The sequence below is a fragment of the Pygocentrus nattereri genome, chromosome 24 (assembly GCF_015220715.1).
Source record: "Pygocentrus nattereri isolate fPygNat1 chromosome 24, fPygNat1.pri, whole genome shotgun sequence".
NCBI classification, from domain to species: Eukaryota; Metazoa; Chordata; class Actinopteri; order Characiformes; family Serrasalmidae; genus Pygocentrus; species Pygocentrus nattereri.
This window is the reverse complement of record NC_051234.1, coordinates 7793394-7819035: the sequence shown is the minus strand read 5'-3', so window position 1 is coordinate 7819035 and position 25642 is coordinate 7793394. Positions and strand designations below refer to the sequence as shown.

The following is a 25642-nucleotide window of genomic DNA, read 5'->3' as shown; positions in this document are numbered from 1 at the left end:
GCTTTAGCCATGCCCTGATCACTGGCCCAAACCAAGGTTTAAACAATCCATCAACCCCTATTGAGGCTGTGTTGGAAATGTCTTTCTCTCTCTATCCTCACCATGCAATTCCTTTTTTATCTGCTTTATGTCTCAATCAGTGAAACGCTGTCTTCAGCTGTCTGTTCGAGAGATGCTTCAGCTGAGAAACAGAGAAAAACTGAAGACACGTTTGGGGGTTGGAGAGCACAACGACTGAAAGAAAGAACAAAAACAGAGATAGAAACTAAGTGTATGGATAAGATGAAATATTGATAAGCATGTTTTCGCTCTGCTATCTTCATACTGAGGCTTTGGCACTGCTTAGTTGAACTAGATACATGAGAATTGCTAAGATGCTCCCCACCGCCTTTGATGAGCCAGTGTGGTCCTTGGAAAGGGGCAATGCAAAGAGAACAAAGAGTCAGAACATGCTTTCAGCTTTCACTGTGATATGAGTAACCAGCAGATATCATTAGCTGTAATGTTTAGACTAGGTTGCCTTGTGGCATTCGAATTAGCATGCCTTAACTTTCAAGTGTTCATCTTCACTGGAGCCTGTAGAGTGTGCTCCAAGGAATAAAAATCTAGTGCTAGACTTGTGAATACATTGTATCTTTAAAGATGTTCCATTTCAACAAAGTAGTTGATATTCAGAAAAATTGATTAGAGTCACAATTAACAGTAATGCATTTTAGTTTTACTTTTACTGTAGAACATTCTGCAAGATATTGACTCAAAGGTGCTTTCAAGAAATCTGTGTCCAGACAGTGTGGCTCCTGAGTGAGCCAGTCAAACAGTAATGATTGTATGGTAACAATCAATATGTACACTGTATGGAGTATTGAGCATCCTACACATTACACTTACAGGAGCTTCTATGACATTCCATTCTAAACCCATAGGCATTAATGTGGAGTTGGTCCTCTGCAGCTCTAACAGCTCCCACTCTTTTGGGAAGCTTTCTACAAGATTTTGAATATAACCCCATATAACCCCATATCATTATCCCTCCTCCACCAAACTTTACAGTTGGAACAATGCAGTCAGGCAGGTAATGTTCTCCTGACATTAGCCAAATCCAGACTCATCCATTAGACTGCAAGATGGAATGAGTTTCAACTGCTCCAGAGTCCAGTGGTGTTGTACTTCACACCTGTTAGCAGTGAGTGTGGTTAAAACAGCTGAAGTCAATAATTAGGAGGTTAGGATTAAGTTTAAGTTTTTAAGTTTTTCAGACTACTGCTCTAGCTTCCTGTAGCTGCTGGCATCAGATTTTATGGACCCTTTCCTGATCCCAAGGTAATTGAGCATGCATTGTGATTGGATCTGTGTGTGGGTGTAAACAAAATGCAGAAAACTTTGCTATATTCACAGTCTAATGCAGTGTAAGCTCCCACAAATTTCAATATTGTTCCTAACAGTTTCATTTTAGGCATATTAAGATTATGTTATGATCACAAATATTCATAAGCCATTTGCTGTCTGTGGAGGACAGTACAGAGTTCTCCCATCGCAACTGGCTGTGATTTTAACCAAAGTCTTTATAGCAAGGTCTGTCCACTTGATGGCCATCTTAGCAACACCCCTGTGCAGTTATTTCCAGTCACACGAGACCAAGGGTTATAGAAACCTTCTGCCTTTTTGTCCTAAGTTAAGATCTGACAGGTCAAGATAACATTTTTTACAAATTTGTACTACAGAAGCAAATCTTATCTTCATTTAGGAATCTTATCTTTACAGCGTCTTACCTCAACTTAGGAAATCTTAACGCACTCAGTCGAAGTTGACAATCAACTGTCATGTCTGTTACTTAGCAACCAGCCATAAGCACATAGCTGAAACAAAAACACGTAGGCCGTGTCCAAAAAGCCAATTGTCTCAATGTCTTGTTGCCTGTGCTGTCTCAGATGTCAGAGCCTTAGAAGGCAGCATTGTCCACTGTGTCACTTCTGGCAGTTTCTGCTATTTTTTCTAACCACATTGGCAGTGATGCACAGGGTTATGGAATATGTAAGGCAGCCAAGGCTACTCCTGCACTGTCTTCAAAAAATGTATGTATGAGTAGACGACTTTTATTACGTTTCAAACTCAAAATGCTCAATCTGCCTTTCAATAACATTCAACTAAATATCCATCGAAGTTCAGTGCGAAAGAGTTTATTACATCTACCCCCAAACCCTAAACCTAACCCTAACCTTAACCTCAAGGCAAAACCTACACCTACTCCTAGCCCTAACCCTAACCATAACGTTGTTGATCATCAAGTGAGGATCACCAGAAAATTTGTTAAAGATTTAAGTAGCTAAGGAAGGCATCCTTAACTTGCTGTTGAATTTAAAGACCACTAGACCACTGTGCATCATCAGTACAAGACGTTTAATAATAAATTAAACATGTAAAGGCTCCACCTACTCTGTATCAGAGCCTCATCAGCTCGATTTGAAAATCTAAATATTCATTGAGGAATTGAGATACTGATTAACTGATTGACTGGATGACGATCCAGTCACCACAGTTGCACGTGACGATTAAGTTGTAATGCTAAGTGTAAACAGGAATCAGGTTTGAGGTCTTGTCCAGCTTTTGCTTACTAACTGTATGTCATTTTAAAGATCAGTCGCATTGGTCATGCTTACATATAACTATGTTACATCTGTGAACATTTTGTTCAGTCACATTTAACTCATTATAACAAAAAAAAATAGACTCTTTTTATAAACCATGCCCATGACCCGTAATCTAGAACAGTGGTTCTCAATCTTGATTCTGGAGTGCCAGTGCTCTGCACATTTTATAGTTTTTCTTGCTACCAAAAACAGTGAAAGAACAAATGGTAACAATGAATGTTACCTTTGTAAGCATCTATAACATGTTGTAATGCATTATAATAAAGCATTCATAAAAATGAATTGCACTGAATTGCACTTTATAGCCATGTGTATTATACATTATCAATTGTTAATATAATGCATTATAAGCAATGTTAATAACATGTTATACTGTCAGTGCCAGGCTTCAGTCCTGAATACTCAGACGCTCTGCTCAAACAGTATAATATTGGATATGCAGTGTTAAGTTAGAGCCAAGCTAACGGTGGTGCACATTAACAGTGGTGTACATTGACTTTTTGGGTAAAACACTGATGGCAGCACTAGTTTAAAATCTGAAATTTGAAGCCTGTAATGAGCTTTATTGTGTATGTTTTAGTGTTTCAGTAAATTCTTCAGTAAATATTTCAACCTGAAGTCTCACTCTTAACACTGGAGGAGGCTTTAGTCCAGTATGCTTCACTTTACTTAGAGCGGACAAATACAACTTATGGGCTCTTATAATTTGTTAATGAACAGTACTTATAATGCATTATGCACACAATTCATAATGCATAATATGCATGTCTATAACATGTAATGTTTATTTATAAATATTTATAACCATGTTTATGATGCCTTAGGAATGCATTATAACAGGTTAAAAATGTGTTTATAGGTGCTTACCAACATGGCATTGGTAGAAATTCTCACTGAACAATTTAACATGCAAATCCTGAGGCGGAGCCGGGAAGCATTGAGAATGTTTTCACAAATAGTTCTTTTAATATGAACTGATCCCAGTTCTGTTTAAGTGACCCTGAAATGGAACCAGCTGTAAATGACCTCAGTGCTTTTTGTTTAACGGGACGCTTTCTTGTCCTCTTTACCGTTTATGAGATCCTAGACCACTTGTTGTTCAATCTTGTAGAACTCAGACCCCACTTGGGTAAAGCTGAATTATGGGTAGCGTGGTTAAAGTTCATCACATAGCAAGTTCTGACTGGCTGAGCCATGATCAAACCCATGGTAAAATACTCCAGTAGTGCCAAGCTAATAAACACCATTGAACAGTTACTGTTTTTCGTTAAATTGTTCTTGATGTAATTGTTTTTTTGAATTAATGCTATGTTTATTATACGTCATCTTTCCATGTCTCTGTTTAATTAAAGCAATAAAGCACTGGAGTCTGCCTTACAGTGATTTCAAGTCAGGTAGGGAGGATGGCATTGTGTGTGTGCCTAACACCAACCCTTAACTACGGTAAAAGCGCTTGGGCTTTTACTGCAGACGTGCACTCTCAGACAGACGGACTCTCACAGCCCTGTGAGTAGTGTCCTTTGACCACTGATGAAGGACTAGAGGATGACCAACACAAACTGTGCAGCAGCAGATGAGCTGTCGTCTCTGAGTTTACATCTACAAGGTGGACCGACAAGGTAGGAGCATCTAATAGAGCGGACAGTGAGTGGACACACGGTGCTGAGAATCAAGTCAAGTCAGCTTCACTGTCAATACTACAATATGTACAGGACATGCAGTGTATTGAAATTACGTTACTCTCAGACCCCCTGGTGTAGCGATAAAATGAAAACAGGAAAAGTGTGAATTTAAATTTAAATACTGATCGTAAAAATAAACACTAATTATAGAAAAATAGAACGTCCTTAAATGAACACTAAAGTGATATTAGGCACGTACAGATTAAGGTCTTTGGGTATAAATAGTGCAAATATAAACAGTAGTGCAATTAGACTGAGCTTATGGAGCAGTTAAAGTTACGGGTGCGTAACGGTCACTAAGAATGTCCGAGTTCAGTGTTGGGGAGTGGGGGTCAGGAACCTGTGTTTGTGTCCAAACTTTATGTGTTGGGGGAGGGGGGGCATAAAAGGAGGGGGGTGGGGTGGGGGGTGATGCCAAAGTAGAGAGAGAGTTGAATCCATGACCCAAATAGTACCTTCTCTGGGAGGGTCCATGGGGGTCCTGACCACTGAAGAACAGGGTAAAAGGGGGATACCAAAGTATCAGAGAAACAGATGGACTACAGTCTGTAACTGTAGAACTGCAAAGTGCAGCTATACAGTAAGTGGAGCTGATAGAAAGGACACTGAGCGTAGAAACAAGGAGGTGGTCAGTTCAGTGTAACTCGTGTTGCCCAACAGTGTGTGGTTCACTGTTTTTGCTCATAAAACCGTCAAAAGCACTGTGGTGGCAGAGCAGCACTGACGTCGTTAATAGGCTGGCACTGCCTGTCAGGCTGAGAGTGCATGTCGGCAGGCAGACCCTTCCCTTCTCTTATTTTTATGCCCGTTCAGAGGGCTTTGAGTTTGTATGACATGATCACATATACACACAAAACATGACTCAGACCAGGAGAAATGCTGAAATGATCCAAGGGTGAAAACACCCTACAAAATGAAAGGGACCTGGTATTCCAGAACCACAGAGATGAAAATATTAATGGCTGCTGAGCTGAAGGGAGCCATGGTTGTCCAATGCGAACCCAGCCTCCTTATTCCTGATAAGGCACTGGAGCTAGAACTATGGCAGGTAGAAACACTGATGCTACGTTTACACTACAGCAAAGCAAAGTGATTTACATTTCACTCCTCATTCAATTCTATGTTGACAGATCTAAGCAAGTAAGAAGAAGGTTTTACTGGGCAGCAGCCAATCATATTGTTAAAGTATGCCACTTTATGCATCATGTCCACATTGAAACTACATGCTGAAACCAGTTATGGAAGATGGAGGGCATATTTGTAGGAGATTTTTACCTCAGTTAATTTTTAAAAAGAATATTAGCCATATTCTTACCTGCATTTCATCAGAGCCTGGGCCATTAAATATTTTAGTGATGCACACAGAGTGCCCAACAGTTGCCAAGGTAAATGTTTTGTTTTGCTGCAGTGTAAATGCAGTAAGTGGAGGTAAGACTCAAACAGGGCATCAATGCTTCTTTTAGTTGATACTGGGTAGTGGAATTAAAAAGCAGATCAAGTACAAGGCGAATCAAAAAGATTCATCCGAATCTTTCAAATCGCTATATTTTTACAGCAGTGAGACGTCTAGGAACCAATCACATACCAATTGTAAGAGGGGTTCATAGAGTTTCTGACTGTCAGTGGAAGACGGCTCCCTTCAGTCTGAGACCCCTGAGCAGAAAGTGCTCTGCATTCTCCACTTCAGTAAGACTGAATCCGTCATAACTGTGCAACGTGATTTTCGTCGGCAGTGAACCTCCAACGTTGGTCGCTGGTTCCACAACACTGGATGATCTTTGAAATCGCACTGAAAGAGCCGTGAGTGCAGTGATGCCCAACATGGTCAATCGAGTATGGGATGAATTTGACTATGGCGTTGTCTGTACAGCTGGAGGAGGTTCATATTGAGCACATGTAAAATTACATAATAAACTTCATGCTCATTTAAACCAGTTACAATTTACTACATTACTCTGTGATGATCTACAAGTGAAATGAATCATTTTGAAATTGGATGAATCGTTTTGAATCCACCCTGTAAGATCTAGCTGTTTTGCAAACTCTGGCCCACTGTTGCTTATTAGGCCCCCCTCTTCTCCCCAACTTGATTTGTTTATACAAAAATAAAAAATAAAAAAAAGTGTACACCAGTTCTCACTAACTGTTCTGCTCTATTCATGGCATGATGGATGGCTTGAGGTGAACAGAAAGCACCTCCTTGTGTGATATGCCATTTTCAAACGCTCAGCTTTCGGAGAACATTTTCAGTTTCGCTTCCACAAGCAGCCTCTCCTTCCCTGGGCTCATTGTGACTGACAGGCCGTCAGGGCGATGCTGTCAGGATCTCTCATTCACTTTGATTAGCGTCTTGATTAGGATCTGCTCCCTGTGCCACCACCCAGCCTACTCCACTCGACAACGGGGAGCATGACTAAGCCCTGCCGAAGGAAAAAGAAAAAAAAAGAAAAGCCCTCTTCATTTTTTGAGAGATATGAATGTAGTCATCCATTTTTCATGATTTTTTCTCTCTTTCTCTCTTCTCTGCAAGTTTGTAATGTGTCATATTCTTTCAGGTTTCAGCTTTTTTTTCTGTCTTTTTTCTGAGGAGATCAATGGAGTTGTGGATCAAAAGGCTTTTCTCTTATAAGGGGAGTTCAGTGGTATAAATATGCATCAGAGGAGCAGCAGATGTGCAGTCACTTTAGTTAGGCTAAGAAAGGCAGTCTGGCAGCAGCAGAAAGCCTCTGCACTAACAGCAGTTTGGCTCCTACCTCTCACTACACAGAGAGAGTAGACTTCAAAAGCCTATCACTAGCTCTGCAGGTTGGAACACACGTTCTGGGGAGCTTTCGGGTGTGCACTTTATTCTCTGCTTCACACACCACCTACTTTCTTGCTCCTGTTTTGGGGTCTTCAGTTTGCCTTTTTGGGGGAACCCTTAATAGTGTCAAGTAGAATCCTTCAGATGGCCCCATTTAGGGATCCCTTCCTAGTATCATGCTTTGGGGTTTTCAGTTAGCCTTTTTTGACAAAGCCTCATTGGTGTCTTAAGTTCTTAAGCTTTGCTTTTTTTTTGGGAACTCTTATTGGTGTTGGGTAGAAACTGTCAGTTTGCCTTATTTGGGGATGGAGATTCTTATTGGTGTCCTGTTTTTGGGATCTTCAGTTGGCTTTTTTGGGGAATCCTTATTGTGTAAAGTAGAACCTTTCAGTTTGCCTATTGCTGGGGGGAAGGGGCCTTACTGGCTACGTATCTAGGGGTCTTAAGTTTTGCTTTGTTTTGGAATTCTTCCTGGTGTTGAGGAGAACCTGTCAGTTGATTTTGTTTATAGATGGAGATCCTTACTAGTGTCCTGTTTTTGGGATCTTCACTTTGACTTTTTTGGGAAATACTTTTAAGTACTGAGTAGAACCCATCAGTTTGCCTTTGGTATGGGCATCCTTCTTGGTGTCATATTTTAAGTCTTAAGTTTGGCTGTTTCAGGGAGGATAACTCAGGGAGGATAACTTGTGAAGGGATCCTTATTTGTATCATATTTGAGGTTGTTCAGTTTGCCTTTTTTTGGGAGGGGATCCCTATTGGCATTGTAACTTATGGGAGCGATGATGAGGCGGATACATGTGCTGAGAGAAGTGACATTTATTATGGTGTTAAAACAGTCCAGGGTCAATGAGCCAACATGGGGGTATCTAGGGACAGACATAACTAAAATAAACACAGATGGGAAACACCACAGAGACTGGAAGAAACAAAACAACAAACGAGAATATACTACAAGAGAATACAAAGACCAAACAATATACTACAAACAATACAAAGACCAGCAAACTCACAGGGGAAAACACAGGGCTTAAATGCAGGAAACCAACGAGGGTTAACAATACACAGGTGGACAACACAGGTGAGAACAATCAAGGGCGGAGTCAAGAAACAAGGGGGCAGGACAGGGAAGAATCAAAACAAAAGCACATGGACAGGACTAGAAGGTAAACACAAGCACATGGACAGGACTGGGAGGGACCAATCATGACAGGCATCATGTGTTTGGGTCTTAAGTCAGGCCTATTTTGGGAATCCTTATCAGTATCATGTAGAACAATTCCATTTACCTGTTTATTGTGTGTGTGTGGGGGGGGGGGCTTACAGGCTTCCAGTTTTTGTGGTCTTAAGTTGTGCTTTTTGGGAATTCTTATTGTTATTGAGTAGAACCTGTGAGTTTGCCTTATTCCGTGATAGAGATCAGTGCCCTGTTTTGGGGTCTTTAGTTTGGCTTTCTTGGGCAATCATTTAGTGTTGAGTAAAACTTTTTTGTTTTCAGTTTGGCTGTTCCAGGGTGGGTAACCCTTCAGTTTGTCTTTTTTTGTGACTGGTTTCCAAATCGGTGTCCCATTTCGGGGTCTTCAGTTAGTGTTCACTGGGAAAACCTTATCGGTATCAAGCACAAATTTGTTGTCATTATTGGCCCCTCCCAGTGCATTTGTTTTGGTTTTGGTCTTGTTCATGTGCTTTTGTTTTGCTTCCTTCCCGGTCCTGCCCCCTTGTTTCCAGACCCTGCCCTTGATTGTTTTCACCTGTTACCCTCTTGTTAGACACCTGTGTCTCGTTACTTGTCCCTGTATTTAAGCCCTGTATTTTCCCTAGTCTCTTGCTGGTCTTTGTTTGAATTGTTTGATTTGTTTGGTCTATGTGGAGTGTTCTTTGTATGGTTTGTATTGTATTCTGACCTCTGTGATATTTCCCATTCTCTGTTGTTGTGTTAATCCTGTGTTCCTTTTGTCATGTCTGTCCCTAGATCTCTCCATGTTGACTCTTTCACCCTGGACTGTCTTGACCCTGATTATGGATTTGCTCCTAATAAATAATAACCTTTCTAAAAGCTTTAGAAAGTTCTGACCAGGCATTAGATTAAAAGTTGTCGGGCAGCAGATGTCCTGCAGTACAAAGCTCAACTTGAAAAAATGTAACACATGTAACAAATGTTTGGTGCATCTCATCAGAAAGTCAGACGTCAGTTTTGCATTCAGGACTGCAGTGACGAATTACAGGGGGTGGATATTTTAGATAGCTTAACCATAGACAGTGCAGTTTGAATCTGCAGTATTGATTTGCTCAAATAGGAGTAGTTTTCCATGGAGCAGTGTTTAATAGTCAGTAGACTAGTTGAATCTGTTTCCTTGTGGGTCTTGTGGTCATGAATGTAAGGTACATTTGTGCCAAACATTTCAGAGTTCTTTCAATGTTGATTTCATTGTTAGGTCTATACAGTACAAAAACCCTCTGGGAAACCTAACAGTCCAGAAGAATTAGGAAGCCAACAACTTTCAAATGCAGCATCTTCATCACAAACTCTTTGAGTACCACTTCCAGCCGGTTAACAAAGAATTCCAACGTATAATTCATTTTATTAGGCACTTCAGGAGCATTTCATTGGTAAACCCTTTAGTAAACATTAGTGATAAGAAATAATAAGCAGTTCAAATTAATTTTCTCTTCATTGTTGTCCTGATATTTCAATGTCTGTGTCGTACCTTATAAAGACATGCTTTCGTAGAGCCAGTTACCCAGTAGAGAACTGAGACTTGGTTTAATGAAAATGCTTTATGAGTTATAATCCACCATGAGGGAAAGCTTGCACGACTTCAAGTGGAGCAAGTCTTTGGAATACTAATTTGTTATTTTCATTAAAAAGCATTTGGCATTCTCTCTCTCTCTCTCTCTCTCTCTCTCTCTCTCTCTCTCTCTCTCTTTCTCGCTACTTTTTTTTTTCTTTTGAGTAAGAGAGGAAAAAGATGATGGGAGGGAGAGAAATGTTACACTGAAATCACAGCCTCACCATTATATCAATTATATGTCCTTTGAAAAATATGGAAATTACTGCAGACCACATTGTTCACTTTTCATGGGCACAATTAAATTAAGCTACTTTTCAAAAATATACAATTTCATTTAATGTTCTGGCTGCTGAGAAAATGAGAGAGGGAAAGAGAGAGAGAGAGAGAGGGAGGGAAAGAAAGGAAACCAGATCAGACCTCTTACAAAAGCAATTACTAAACTCACCATTGTCATTAGTGGGGCCAGACCTTACCTGTCTTATCTGCTTATGATTAGCTGTATCCCTGCAGGACAGAGAAAAGAAAAGCCAACTACAATGCTTTTTCCTCTCACTCTCACTCTCGCATTTCCTCATGTGCATTTGTAAGTGTGTTGGAAAGTACAGGTGTTCATTTGCCACTGTGACATGACTGAATAGAAGAGCAGGCTTTGGTCAGTAGATATTTGAAGGGGAGTGGATTTGAAAGTGAAAAAGATTGGATGATTTTTACAGATACCTCCAAATTCAGATGTTTATGTGTAATCAGTGCTCTTATTTTCTTCCCCTGCCTCAAAAAAACTCCCCTGGAAGATATTCTTGAATTACTAATAATAAATAAAGGACATGGGCTGGAGGTTAGAGAATCAGTCTTGGGACCAGAAGCTCATCGGTTTGATCCCCTCACCCAACAGTGCGTGACTGAAGTACCTTTGAGCAAGGCACCTAACCCCCAACTGCTCCCCAGCACCGTGGATAGGGCTGCCCACCACTCCAGGCAAGTGCTCACTGCCCCCTAGTGTGCATGTATGTGGGTGTTTTACTGCACGGTGTCACGGTTGGCTCCTCCCAGTCCTGTCCATGTGTTCGTGTTTTGGTTTTGTAACTCCGCCCCTGATTGTATTCACCTGTCCCTCATTGTTACGTGTATTTAAGCCCTGTGGTTGCCCCTTGCGTTTGCCAGTCTTTGTATCGTTGTATCATTGTATCTGGTCTTTGTTTGTGTTGGTGCTCGTCATGTCCTACCCTAAATCTGTCCGTGTCGGCTCATTGACCCTGGACTGTTATGACCACGACCCTGGATTTGCCCCTAATAAATCTCGCTTATCTCAGCGTGTGCGTCCGCCTCCTCGCTCCCCCTTACAGAAAGACTGGCCACCACAGGACGCAGCAGGTAAGCGAGACTCCGGCATGTGGTTGTTCCGTTGGGACGAAACTCCGGCTGTTTCTAAGCAGCCCGAGTTCGCCGTGTCCCAACGCCACCAAGCCGGAGACAACAAATCCCCTGGCGCTGAGGGAACACGAGCGTCTCGTCGGTCCCGCAAGAAAGTGGAGGACCTTCCCGCCTTGTGTCCGGGCGGCGAGAGCTTAGGTAAGCGCCTTGGGTCTGCCCGTCTTGAGCGCCACTGCAGGGAGGAGCGACCTGCAGTGCAAGACGGTGTCAGACAGAAGGAACATTCAGATGACCCGTTTTATGGGACTCGGCTCATTAGCAAGCGTCACTGCGAGCTGCCTATCGCTCGAGTGAGCTTTGGGAACAGCCGAGTGGGTCCAGTAACTGTGTGTTCCTCCAGGTTGGAGCAGAGGTCCCCAGCCCGAAAGCCCGATCCCGTGGCCGCATCCCGCAGCAAGCCCGCGCCTCCGGACCCGCCGCCAGTCGCCGCGCCTCCGGACCCGCCGCCAGTCGCCGCGCCTCCGGACCCGCCGCCAGTCGCCGCGCCTCCGGACCCGCCGCCAGTCGCCGCGCCTCCGGACCCGCCCTTCATGCATCAGAGCAGTCTCACACTACAAGAGACTCTCCTGTGGATGAGTAGATTGCTGTCTCCTGTACAAGAGACGGACGTCGTAGCAGGCCCGCCTGCCTCCGTGGACGTCGTAGCAGGCCCGCCTGCCTCCGTGGACGTCGTAGCAGGCCCGCCTGCCTCCGTGGACGTCGTAGCAGGCCCGCCTGCCTCCGTGGACATTACATCCCCTTTGTTCCCACCCATCCCGCCCTCGTCTGTGTCTGTTCCCCGTGGTCCTTCTGTGCCTTCTGTGTCTGTTTCCATTCCCTTGTTTCTGCCTTGTTCATTCCCTGGATTTGTCTTGTTCCCTACTGTTGTGTCTGTCTCGGTTCCCTTTCCCGTTGTGGTTCCCGTTCCTGTGTCTCCTTTTGTTTCTGTTCCTGTTTCTGTTTCCGTGCCCGTTTCCGTTCCTGTGTCTGTCTTGGTGCCTGTTCCCCTGTCTTTTGCATGGTCTGTTATTCGTTCTTGTTTTCCTCGTCCTGTGTCTCCGGTCGGCGTCGTTTTTTGTTGTGCCTCCTCGTCCTCCCTCCATTTTTTGTCCTCGTTCTGTTTCGTCTGTTCCTGTGTCTGGTGTGTCTCCATCTGTGTCTGTTCCTGCCTCTTGAGTTTCTGCCTCTGTGCCCGTTTCTGCCTCTGTGCCCTCTGTTGTATCTGGTCTTTGTTTGTGTTGGTGCTCGTCATGTCCTACCCTAAATCTGTCCGTGTCGGCTCATTGACCCTGGACTGTTATGACCATGACCCTGGATTTGCCCCTAATAAATCTCGCTTATCTCAGCATGTGCGTCCGCCTCCTCGCTCCCCCTTACACACGGATGGGTTAAACGTGGAGGTCTAATTCCTCTGTGCGCAAACAGAGTTGGCTAATGGTCCTGAATTCTATTCTATTCTACTTTCAAGAATCTATAATAACAGTGCTCCCCTACATAATTCACAAAGCTTGGAACGAAGAGTTGGCTCTGACTATATGTGAAGAAACTTGGAAATCAGCTATGAACATAATCCACAGATCTTCGTTATGTGCACGGATTAACCTTATTCAGTTCAAGGTCCTCCTCAGGGCTCATTGCTGCAAGGTGAAACGAGCAAAAATTCAACATGGGATAGATGAGCTATGTGATCATTTAGATGAAGCTGACCTAACGCATATGTTTTGGACTGTTTTGTCAAGTTTTTGGTTGGCAGGTACCAACTGTTTATCAGAAGTGTTCAATCTAGAGCTTGTGCCAAGTTTATTTAAGGCAGATTCAAGCATTCCAAACAGGATTAAGGAGGCCGTTGCATCCCTTCTGGCAAGAAGGAGGATATTGATTCACTGGAAATCTCCATATCTACTGAAGACCCCACAGTGGCTCTGCGATCTTATGCTTCTCCTTATTAGAAATGAGAAAAGATTGAGTTTTCATCTCGAAAGGCTTCTGTAAAATTCCATACAACTTGGGATCCGTGTTTGCATATTTTGAGAAGCTGAAATGTCTCCCCACTAACTAGCACCCTCCCCTCCTCTTCTGTCTAAATGTTACGCTTTAGCTTTAATAACTGCAATCCCAGGATCTGGATCATTACTATGAGTGTAACATCCATTCACTCTGTCCTGGTCTTTCTGTTTGCCTGTTTCTTGGTTTCCAAGTGCTGTGCTTTTTTGTTTATCTGCCATGTGACTTTGTTTTTTTTTGACATGTGCTTTTGTTGTCATGTTGGCTCCTCCCCTGTCCTGCCCTGTCTTCACCTGTTCTTTGTCTCCCGGCCCCGCCCTCTCATTAGTCTCAGGTGTTTCTTGTTTTCTGTTAGTATTTATACCTGTTTGCTCAGTCCCTTTGACTTACACTGTGTGTCTTTATATCCTGTTGTGTGGATCTCCTCGGAGTTGGTATTGTTTCATGGTTGAATTCTCATTTGCTTTGTTTTACCTTGTTCTGGATTTATCTGTCCCACTCTCCTATGCCCTGGTGTTTGCGAACTCTGCATTGTGTGTAAATAAAAGCAACTTGCACTTGCATCCTGCCCCAGTGCCTGGTATGTTACAATGAGAATATATATTTGTCTTTTTTTTTTTTTTTTTTTTTGCTTCTTCTTCTTCTCTAATTGTTTTAGTTCTGATTCTGAGGTAAAATATGGGCCATATCGCTGCTGTTTTGTCATTTTTCAGTTTATGACATCATTTGAAAATACCTTTTACCCTTTACATTGTGTGTAAATTTCATGATGATAGAAGCAAAAGAAATGCCCCAAAATGACTTAGAAAGAACTCTGGTTCCATTGACTTACATTGAAAGTGAAGTAGGTTTTTTCCTTCTCCTGTAAACCATTTTACAGTTCTGAGGTTTTGTTCCAACAGCAGCGATACACAAGTGTCTGTAATTCTGTATCTGTGTAGACCCTCGAATAAAAAATAATGTATATAAAAATATTGAATTTGAGTTGCAGTTGTTTTAAATGTAAGTGAAACTTTTGATGTTGAACACTTTCTTTATTCACACGCTCCGACCCGCTCCATCTTCTCTATTCTTTATTTCGGAAAAGGGCTTTCTAATGTCCCTTGGCTCCTCAGAAGAATCTATATTGAACACAATGCAGGCATAAAGGAAGGTTTACATTGAGGAGGAGGGAGGAAAGATGCATGATCCAATCCGAAAAAGCTTCCTGGAGAGTGGCTGAGGTAAACAAAGTTATAAGAAGAAGGATCAAAGGCAGTCTCTACCATATCTAACTTTAATTATAGCTGGCGCATTGGGGTATTACTTATTCTGAGCACGTAGATTCTCTTCTCTATTTACCTTGGCTGATCTAACCATGGCATCCATTTAGAGTGTAGGGGGTAAGACTGTACTGGCACTGTTACAGCGTATGGTAGGATACAGTCATATGCAAAAGCTTGAATAGTCCCTGAAAAGTTAACACAGGGAACACACTTAAATATGTAAATATAAATATACTCAAATATATAAAATACACTGATCAGGCATAACATTATGACCACCGCCTTGTTTCGGAGAACAGTCCACCAACCAAAACTATCCAGCCAAACAGTGTCCTGTGACCACTGATGAAGGACTAGAGGATGACCAACACAAACTGTGCAGCAGCAGATGAACTATTGTCTCTGACTTTACGTCTACAAGGTGGACTGACAAGGTTGGAGTGTCTAATAGAGCGGACAGTGAGTGGACACAGTGTTTAAAAACTCGTCAGGGTCATTGCAATGCTGAGAATGATCCACCACCCAAATAGTATCTGCTCTGGGAGAGTCCATGGGGGTCCTGACCACTGAAGAACAGGTAAAAGGGGGTAACAAAGTATCAGAGAAACAGATTGACTACAGTCTTTAACTGTAGAACTACAAAGTGCAGCTATACAGTAAGTGGAGCTGATAAGATGGACAATGAGTGTAGAATCAAAGTCATAATATTATGTCTGATTGATGTGTATCCTAAATTCTCCAATATATTAAATGAGGAAATAAAAAATAATTATATATTTAAATGTACTTGGAAAAGCAACATAACATGCACTTGTCACACCAGTCATTTCTGGCACTCCTGTTCTGCCTGCACCTGTCTCTGACAGTGAAAACTCACCCTCGGACTGCAACTCCCATAATGCCCTGGGCTCTTGCATCACACGTCCCACAGATCACATGACTCTAACCAGGTCTCAGTCATCTGAGTTCTAGATTGCCTTCACCTGGTCCCACTAGTATATATACCCCTTTGTTCCCTGTTGTACTCACTGAATATTGTTAGTGGTTCTGTCCCAACTCTATGAAGTGTTCTTGTTATGATTGTGTATTCTCCCTGTATGGTTTTTGCCTTGCCTCTGATATTGATCTGCCGTGATTCAAATCCTGGACTGTTTAACCGCTCTGGTATGTTTTGTATTTTGCTTATTTTCCTAACTTTGAGACCTTGGCCCATTTTTGACAGCTCTTTTGGATTTGCCCCTTTAAATAAAGCCTCATTTCACTATCTGCGCTCGTCTTCTCCCTGTCAGGTCGTGACCACAATTTGATCAGGGGTGCCCAAACTTTTGCATAGGATGGTATGCAGGTAAGCAGTAATTGTAAAAGTACACAAAATCCAGTGCTTTTAAAGCAGAGATATCTTTGGTAAAATATTGTTCAGGTTAATGTGAAAGCCTTCTGCTGATGTTTCTATTTGTGTTAATGGGCCAGGCTGACAAGGTGGACATTATATGCTATATGGACAAAAGTGTTCAGACATCTACAGGCGCTTTTATGACATTGTATTCTAAATCCATAAGCATTAATATGGGGTTGGTCCTGCTTTGTAGCTCTAACAGCTTCCACTCTCCTGGGAGGCTTTCTACAAGATTTTGTAGAGTTCCTGTAAGAATTTTGCCCATTTATCCAGAAAAGCATTTGTGAGGTCAGATGCTGATGTTCGATGAGATGGCCTGGCTCACAGTCTCCGCTGTAGTTCATACCAAAAGTGTTTGAGGTTGAGGGCCAGTCAGGTTCTTCCCCACCAAACTCACCCAGCCAGGCCTTTATGGAGCTCGCTTTTTGCCCTGGGGCGCAGTCATGCTGGAGCAGGAAAGGTTCTTCCCTGAACTGTTGACACCAAGTTGGAGGCATTCAATTGTCCAAAATGTCTTGGTCTGCTGAAGCATTAAGATTTCCCTTCACTGGAACTAAGGGTGCTAGGCCAACCCCTGAAACCAACCCCATATCATTATCCCTCCTCCACCAAACTTTACAGCTGGCACAATGCAGTCAGGCAGGTAATGTTCTCCTGGCAACCGCCAAACCCAGACTCCTCCTTTAGACTGACAGGTAGAGAAGCGTGATTTGTCACTCCACAGAATGCATTTCCACTGTTCCAGAGTCCAGCGGTGGTGCACTTTACCCCCACGTTTGGCATTGTGCCTTTTGATCTTTGGCGTGTGTGTAGCCCAGCCATGGAAACCCATTTTGTGCATTAGGAGTTTCACAACTCTTTTGCTGATGTTGCTTCCAGAGGCAGTTTGGAACTTGTTAGTGAATGATTCAACAGAGGATAGGCACTGTGTTTTAACATTGAGCAGCCCTGCTCTGTGAGTTTGAGTGGTCTAGCTCTTCATGGCTAAGCTGTCGTTGCTACTAGACACTTCTATTTCACAATAATACCACTTACAGTTGACAGGGGCAAAACAAACTAGCTGACTTGTGGCAGAGATGCCATCTTATAACAGTGCCATATTCAGTCACTCAGCTCATCTGTATGACCCATTCTACTGCCAGTGTCTATCAAGACTGCAAGGCTGTGTGCTTAGTTTGATCCACTTGTAAGCAATGGGTGTGGCTGGAACACCTGAATTAAATAGGAGGGGTGTGCCAGTATTTTGTCTATATGGTGTATATTTATGTACATATTAAGGTTGGCCAGAATGTTTAAAATGAGGATGATATTTTAAAATGATTAAAATATTTATTTCATGTCTGATTGGATAATCACATTCCACCCACTTATATTTTAGAGGGCTCACTGATTTGGTGGTGTGGGAGCTCACAGAGAGGTGGCACTAAGAATGTGCTGGCTGTGATTTCCCTCCTCTCAGTCTCCTAGAAAGTAAGCATGATAGCAGCGCAGCTGTGGCAAAGAGCTGCACGTATCAGAACCGCAAGTTCTCCGCACGCACAACAGAACAAGATGAATTTTGTGACCGGAAGGTCGCCGATTCGATCCCCAGGGCCGACAGTCCATGACTGAGGTGTCCTTGAGCAAGACACCTAACCCCCAACTGCTCCCCGGGCGCCATGGATTGGGCTGCCCACCGCTCCGGGCAAGTGTGCTCACTGCCCCCTAGTGTGCGTATGTGGTGTTTCACTTCACGGATGGGTTAAATGCGGAGGTGGAATTTCCCCGTTTGTGGGATCAAAAAAGTATCACTTAATCACTTAAACACTACAGAACATCCTCTAAATTTATGTCAACAGAGCACTGGTTTCAGGAATCAAACCTGTCCTGTGATGGGTGGCACTCATTGGTAACCATCTACACCAAACTACTTTTTTATTGTAAAATAACAATGATACTCAAAGGCATTGGACACCCCAACCTTCTGAGGGTGCTGGAGAAAACACCCTCGACCGTTTGAGTGGCCTTGGCTATGCAAACTTAACACACTGTTTTAAAACAGTTAGGCACCTTTTCTCCAGTCAAAGCCTTCTGCCGACAGGTTTAGTAAGCATGGGTTACATATCCTGCTAAAAATACTGAGGCCCAAAAACGAATCAGTTCTGTTACACACCAAACTGGTCTTTGCCTTTTATGTCCAGAGAGGTTTCATAATTGTATGCTGTATAAATTTTGGTCCCACTTTATATTGTCTCTCTAATAACTGTGTAATTACATGTGAACAACACATGCGACAACACTAACTACTAATGATTTAGTCACTGTTACAGGTGGATTACAGAAGTACATCTCAACTTCGGGTTTGCCACATGTAATAACACAAGTGTATCTTAATAGTTGTAACAGCCTATTCACTCATGTAATTACACAAGGGTAATAGCAAATGTTTAGAAGACTTTATTGAGCAGTAAAAGGAAGGACGTAATAACTTGCATTAAGATGCTACTTACACTGTATCTGCCAGCTTTCCTAACACTTAGTGTCACTGCTGTGACACTGTAACCAGTATCAGCTTCAAACCATTCTGTGTTTGTGACAGAACAGCAGACGTCCCCTTATATTAACATGTAACTGTTATTACATTAATTAAATGTGTTGCATTTACCCCAAAGCAATGTCTATATTAAAACTGCATTATTACACAGTAATTACATAGTAACTACACAGGAACGGTCCATTATTTTAAAGTGTAGCTTTAACACTGTGTTACAGGAAAGTTCCTGTGTGGAAGATTAACATAGGCAGTACTTCTCTAATCCACTTGTAACATTGACTAAATTATGAGTAGTTAATGTTGTTGCATGTTATACATGTGTAACTACATAGTTATTATAGACGCTTAATATATTCATGCTGCCTTGTTTAGTTTTACCAGCCTGCTGTATGTATTTTGAATATTATCTTTCAGCTCTGTGTATATTGGCAGTCATTTTGCTAGACTTATTTTATTTGTCAAGCTTTCATAAATTTTGTGGTATTTGCCGAATGCTGAGCTGACTGAACAGGCTGGTTGTGACAGGTCTTGTGCTGCTTATTTGTAGGTCGGTGGGCTTAGATGCTGATGATACGTGCTGTCCAGCTGTTTTGTCATCTGCTTTGTTCGTACGCTCGTTTCTGTCAGCTGCTTTTGTCTGGCATATTAAATGCATAACATCTATAAAACAATGTCCACATAAATACATCTGCACCACAAAGACCTGGCCTTCAACTCCCACTCGAGGTTAGCAAGTTTAAGGTTCATTATTAGCGCTCAAGTAGCTTTTGGGTGTATTGGAAAAGCAGAACTTGCATATATAATGGTTATGTAAACAGCTATGATTATGATTAGGAACATTCATTTCATGAGCAAGGTTGTGGATCACCACAGGCTAAAAAGCAGTAGGGATGCTGTTTGGAAGAGTGGAACTCAGCATCAGTGTGGATGAAGTGGATAGGGCAAAGCAGCAGGGTATGACTGGGCCTCTGTATTAGAGTGATGAATAATGGCACCACCTCTCCAGCTGGCTAAACCAAGCCACTCCACTCATACCGACCATTGATGAATGGGCACAAACAAATCATGCACAAAGTGGTGAACCAAGGGCATTCACAAGTGCTAGAGCACATGGACTTTAAAATCACCTATCCTCTCGGTAGCTGTTATAGAAAATTGTGCTGTTTTCTTAATGTCTTGAAGGCTCTTATCAGAGAAATCGTTTATCAGGATGGGTGTTACTGTGCTACCATATTGTAATCATGTCTGGATCATTCTACAGAAATATCCTTTTTTTTTTTGGTTCTATCTGTCCATAGGTGTCATCGGTGTCACCGATTCTCACTAGTGTTCCACATAAGAAAGGTAACACCAAAGACATTTTTATTGAACATGCATTAAAACATCTGTTACAGAGCATCAAACCCCATGTTGCCCAACATGGAACATCCACTAAAATATGTCACTTAATCCATTTGTATTTCTATTTTTCCACAGTTGCCTAAGAATAAAGGTCACACCGGTGACTTCGGCTAAAAGCTTCATATGAAATCATGAGCTAAACGAGATGTCTGATAATGGAAAAGACACAGTGGACACACCATGTGGTTTTCTTCATAGATCTTCAGAAGACAGGTAAAAGGAAGTTGAGTGATGTCATCAGTGTGACTTCTATTTAAACATAAGATTTTTTTTTTTTTTTGTTGTTATGCAGTAACCCCATTGACACGACTACTGGGGATCTTTCATGATGTATTTTATAATATTCATTTGGCTTTTTTCTTTGTCATTTAATTCATATTTTATAGGCATGCATATATTAGTGCAATTAAAATGGCAGAAAAACATGGTTTTTACCTCAAAATATGGCCTCAGTCTTTACACATGTCTGTGGGAATGAGCTCTTCTGTGGTGTTTGGAATTCTACATAATTGATTTAATAAGCAGTACTGCTAAATTGATGCTCAAGAATGAGTGATTGATAAAATAACTTATTGTTTACTTTTGAAATATATGAATAAATTGTAACCCAAATGTGTTTTCCAGGTGTAATATATCTGTAAACACTAGGGACACAAAAATGGATGTTTCTGTAGAATGACCCATTTGCAATTATAACTTTGGGTCAGTCCATGTTTCAAGTAGTGACCCCTATGTTCAAACCAATGAGCTACGCTGAATAAGCCATATGCTGTGATTGTGATCAGGCTGGCTGGTTGGGGAAGTAAATATATATGTTGTTAGAACCAGAGGACATTTTTAATGTTCATTCATTTCCTCCACACAGAACAGAATAAAACATTTTAACACGGCTGTTTTATTTTTAAGAGCTTTTAAACTCAAGTTATAGGAGTTTAAAATAGCACCTCATCATGTACATTGACATGACATCAGTGCAAACAGCCAATGAGCTGCTCCGCTCACCAACCAATCAGCACTCAGTAGCAGTAATGTCAGTGTTTTGCTGCTCAAAACCCGTTTTCTCTAGAAAAAAGGAAACATACAGGTGGGTTTTCTTTGCTTCTTTAGTGAAATACATCTTCCCACTTTCTAAAATTAAATAAAATTTCTGGAGGATTAGAAACTATTTTAACTTGTCGTTTTTAGCCACTGAGCTTCATTCACTCCCATTCTTTGAGGACTCACTTGTGGACACCCTCGGCTGTTTTGCAGTCCTGTTTTTGATATAATGAGGGGAATAGGAAGTGGCCAGGATCTTCATAAGCTGGCGCTGGTTGGAACCCTTGTAATATTCATTTACCATTCCACAAATCAATGTAAACGCAGGATTTGAGAGAACATTGGTTGAAATACAATGGCTACATGGCTAGCTAAAGCTTCATGGACACTGAGTGGATTTTGCTGAGAAATGCCTTTTAGCCAACAGAGACTCATGTACTCTAATGTATTATGCTTATATAATTCCATGTTTATTTTATTTTAGTTTTTCAAGGTGTTTGAAGCAAAAAAGGGGGCCAATGCTTGGCAAACATCAGTAGGAGCATGGTCTCTTCTGTACCAGAAGAAAACCTTTAGGACAGATATGCTCTCAAAGTTGCCTCAGGAAGCAACATCAGCACAAGAACTGTGCACTGGAAGTTTCCATGGGTTGTCATGACTGAGCATTTGCACACAAGCCTAAGATTACTATATGCAATGCCAAGCATCAACTAGAGGGATGTTAAGCATGGCACCACTAGAAAACATGGAGTCTGATGGATGAATCTGGGTTTGCTGGGAGAACAACTGCCTACCAAGTATTCATAGTGCCAAGAGTAAAGTTTGGTAGAGGAGGGATAATGAGCTGGGGCTGTTTTTCAGAGTTTGGCCTTAGTTCTAGGGAAGGGTAATGCTTTTCACCAGGGTGTATTTTGACTTTTCCATCTGAATTTACAAGACCAAATCACGAGAAGTTATTCAGTAACTGCACGAAATAAATGTAATTTTTCTTTTAGTTCCCCTCAAATTAACAGAACGTGTTTTATGATCACACATATAGCTATATGCTTGCAATTTACGGCTGAAAGCCAAAACTCATTTTGTTTTTATAAAAAAACATTTTTACAGAGCAGATCACTGAAGCGACACCATCTGTTTAGTTTATAGCCCAGATTTGTGGAAAAATGGGTCGACTTTCAGTAGAAAAAAAAAAAATTCAGTTAAAAGTTAAAACTGAAAGTTAAAGTCTTTCACTTAATGACATCACCATCTATCTGACTGGAAAGAAGACAGTCCAGCTCTCATACGACCACCCACCCTTAGAATGTAGCTTGAGAAATATGAAAGTTATGAAGAATATGATGAGCATTTTGGAACCACCGGTGGTCTCAAGGAGCTGAAAAGGTTAATGCTAATGCTGTGCCTCTGTGTGCAAAGTGAGGTCCATAAAGACATGGTGTGACTTTTGGCCATCTCGTTGATGCACTGCGTGCACCTAAATAATAATAGACGATAATTGTAGATACAATGTAGGTGTACCTAATAAAGTAGTCAGAAAGGAATACCTCGTCAAACCATTTCTTTAAGCACATTAAGCAAATTAGGTCAAGGACATAGTATGTTGTTACTGTCCATCACCACGAACAGACATTCATTTCCCCCTCTGTCTCTCTGCTTGGGATCTGGACATGCTTAGCAAAGAACCTCCCTTCATACAGTCATCATTAAATCTAACTTGAGCATAATTCACAATGAGAGAAGAGAAGCCCGCCTCTGCTGCTGTGATCAAACCAGATTTCTTCATCATTGCTGCGGGTGGGATGTCCATCTCCAGGGGGCGCTGTGTTAGATGAAATGGGGGCCCGCGAGAAAGGGAATGGGAGATGAGAGGAGCGCGTCTGCCACGTGCTGCGTGTTTAGAGGCATCCTGTTGCTTTGATACGTGCTAAACAGCCTCCCACAGATAGCCGCAGGGGGAGTGGAGTTAACTGCACAGGCAGGGGGCGTGGAGAGCAAAGAACAGTAGCACTCCACTTCAGGGCTGATCTAATAAACTCTGACACGCTGATGGAGAGAGGAGGCTAGAGGGATCCATGGTGGATGTAGGGGGTTCAGTGGGATGTGCAGGGCTGGGGGCCTGGCTGAGTGTCCACATGTATTAAAGCACTATGCAAAGAGAGGCAGTGCATTACAGTGATTTTACTGGTAACGGTTTCTATGAATGACACGTTTGTAAGCATCTAGAAATGTTATAATGCATTCATAAGCCATTATAAACATGATTGTAAACATATAAAAACATGAACTACACTGAATTACACTTTATAGCATGTTTATTACACAATGTGAATTGTTAATGTAATGCATTATAAGCAGCGTTAAGAACATGTAATACTGTCAATACGAAAGAATTCAATCCCATCTTGGAGATCGTAAAGTAAAGAGAAATACAGAGTTTATTTAGACCCTGAGGTTTCCAGTATTTTATGTCTCACTGCTGGTGCTGTTAGGGCTGCAACTTCGGGGCTTCAGCCCCTTCGGGGCTTTTTCTTCTCCTTTCTCTGCCGAGCTGATCAGCTGCCCATCCTGTGCGCCTGATGCTGTTGCCTCTACTGCCTTGATTGGTGCCGCTGCTCACCAGCCTTCTGGACCGGTTTGACCACCACTGAGCTTCTTGCTGTACAGCGCTGTGCAGTCCTCACCCTCAGATCTCTCTCTTTCTTTTCCCACTTTCCTATAATACTTCTTACTAATAATGTTCGCTGTCCGGTGTCGACCATAGGAGGATGGGTTCCCCTTCTGAGTCTTGGTTCCTCTCAAGGTTTCTTCCTCTTTTAGGGAGTTTTTCCTTGCCACCGTCGCCGCTGGCTTGCTCATGGGGGCTCGGACCCGGAGTTTCTCTCTTCTTTTCTCTTCTCTCTGTAATGCTGATTGTTCTGTAAAGCTGCTTTGTGACAACACCTGTTGTAAAAAGCGCTATATAAATAAATTTTGCTTGCTTGCTTGCTTGCTATTCCGATGCTCCAGACAGGCTTTCCAGCCCAGAATTATTGCTACAATATGCTTTTTATGTTATTTTACGTTACATTACAACAAACCAAGTACCCATGATCCCCTCCTCTGAACCTAACAAAGCTAACGGTGGTGTACATTTACTTTCCCACATTGGGTAAAACACGACTGAAAGCAACACTAGAATCTGATATTTGAAGCCTGTAATGAGCTTTATTCTGTATGTTTTAGTGTATCAGTAAATACTTCAACACAAAGCCTCACTCCTAACACTGGAGGAGGCTTTAGTACAGTATGCTTCACTTAGAGCGGACAAATACAACTTATGAGCTCTTATTTGTTATGAACAGTACATATAATGCATTATGGTGACAATTTATAATGCCTAGTAAGCATGACTACAACATAATGTATTTTAATACATATTTATAGCCATGTTTATGATGCCTTATGAATGCATTATAACATGTTATGATTGTGTTTATAGATGCTTACCAATGTGGCATTCATCGAAAGTGAATGTGAAAGTTAAAGTTAAAGCTTTAAAGTGAAGTTAAAGCTTTTTAAATGTACTAATACATCCGCTGAGTGGGTGCATGTGCTCTCATTCTTAAAGTCTGGGGTGCATTTTATGAATATGACCTTTTTTTTTTTTTGCTTAATTATTTCAGGAAATTGAGTAGGAATTTTTTATACAAATTCACCTATAAATCTCTGCTACAAATGGAATCATAAACTATATTTCCAGCACCTACTGTTTCTGAAATGCTCAGCCAAAAAGCAGAGTGCAAATGTTACAGCTGACACCACAGGTGGGGCTAATAGTAACAGATGGAGGGGCTAATTCTAACAGTCACTAGAAAAGTCTGGTGAATGGATGCAATTCGGTGCAGTTCTATGTTGTTTGAACGTATGAATGTTCCAGCCTTAATACATAAAAATAATCCTCAAAATAAATGATTTGTGAAAAGGAAAGTGGGCCAAATTTGGAAAATGTAGTTTTTGACCACAAATTAGAGCTAAAAACAACAAAAAAATGACTATTTTACAAATATATGGTGTGATACTGATGAATCTGTGCATAAAAATAAAAAAAAGTACCGTTTTGAATTCATATGGTGAACATGTGGCCCTCTCCAGTTGTTTCCTTTTATAAGGCTTTTGGTAGTAACACTACATTACAACTAATCCTGCCCTGTGAAGGCTGGCTAGCTCTCACTGTGAGCTTTTTTACATACCTCAGAAATATGCTATATTGAAGCCAGGAGGGTGGCTGAACTAATACAGCTATGAATTTTGTGACGTGCTGAGAAAAAAAAAATGGTATCTTTACAGGAGAAGCAAAAAACCTACTTTACTTTCAATGTAAGTCAATGGAACCAGACTTTTTTCCAAGTCATTTTAGGCCAATTCTTTTGGTCCATTCATCGTGAAATTTACACACAATGTAAGGGGCAAAAGGTATTTTGAAATGGTCAGAAACTGGAAAAAAAGTAAAAAAAAAATGGAGATACAAAGTATCAACAGCAACAAGTGTCCATGAATGGAGATTTGGTTAATAACTTGGATGGAAAAACAATAGGAGGGCAAATAATTGAGTGCTTACCTTGTTACCTCAGTCCAGCAGTTTGGTCATCCCCCTACTGAAACACACCCACTAAATCTAGTAATTAACAAGT

General features: G+C 41.6%; 1 long non-coding RNA gene across 1 annotated transcript; it reads left to right on the top strand.

Moving 5' to 3' along the window:
• Positions 1–15921: 15921 nt before the first annotated feature.
• On the top strand, positions 15922–20118 carry LOC108426343. Its single transcript, XR_001857764.1, has 3 exons — positions 15922–15949; positions 19832–19877; positions 20010–20118. It is a non-coding gene; the product is annotated as an uncharacterized LOC108426343 (long non-coding RNA).
• Positions 20119–25642: the final 5524 nt, after the last annotated feature.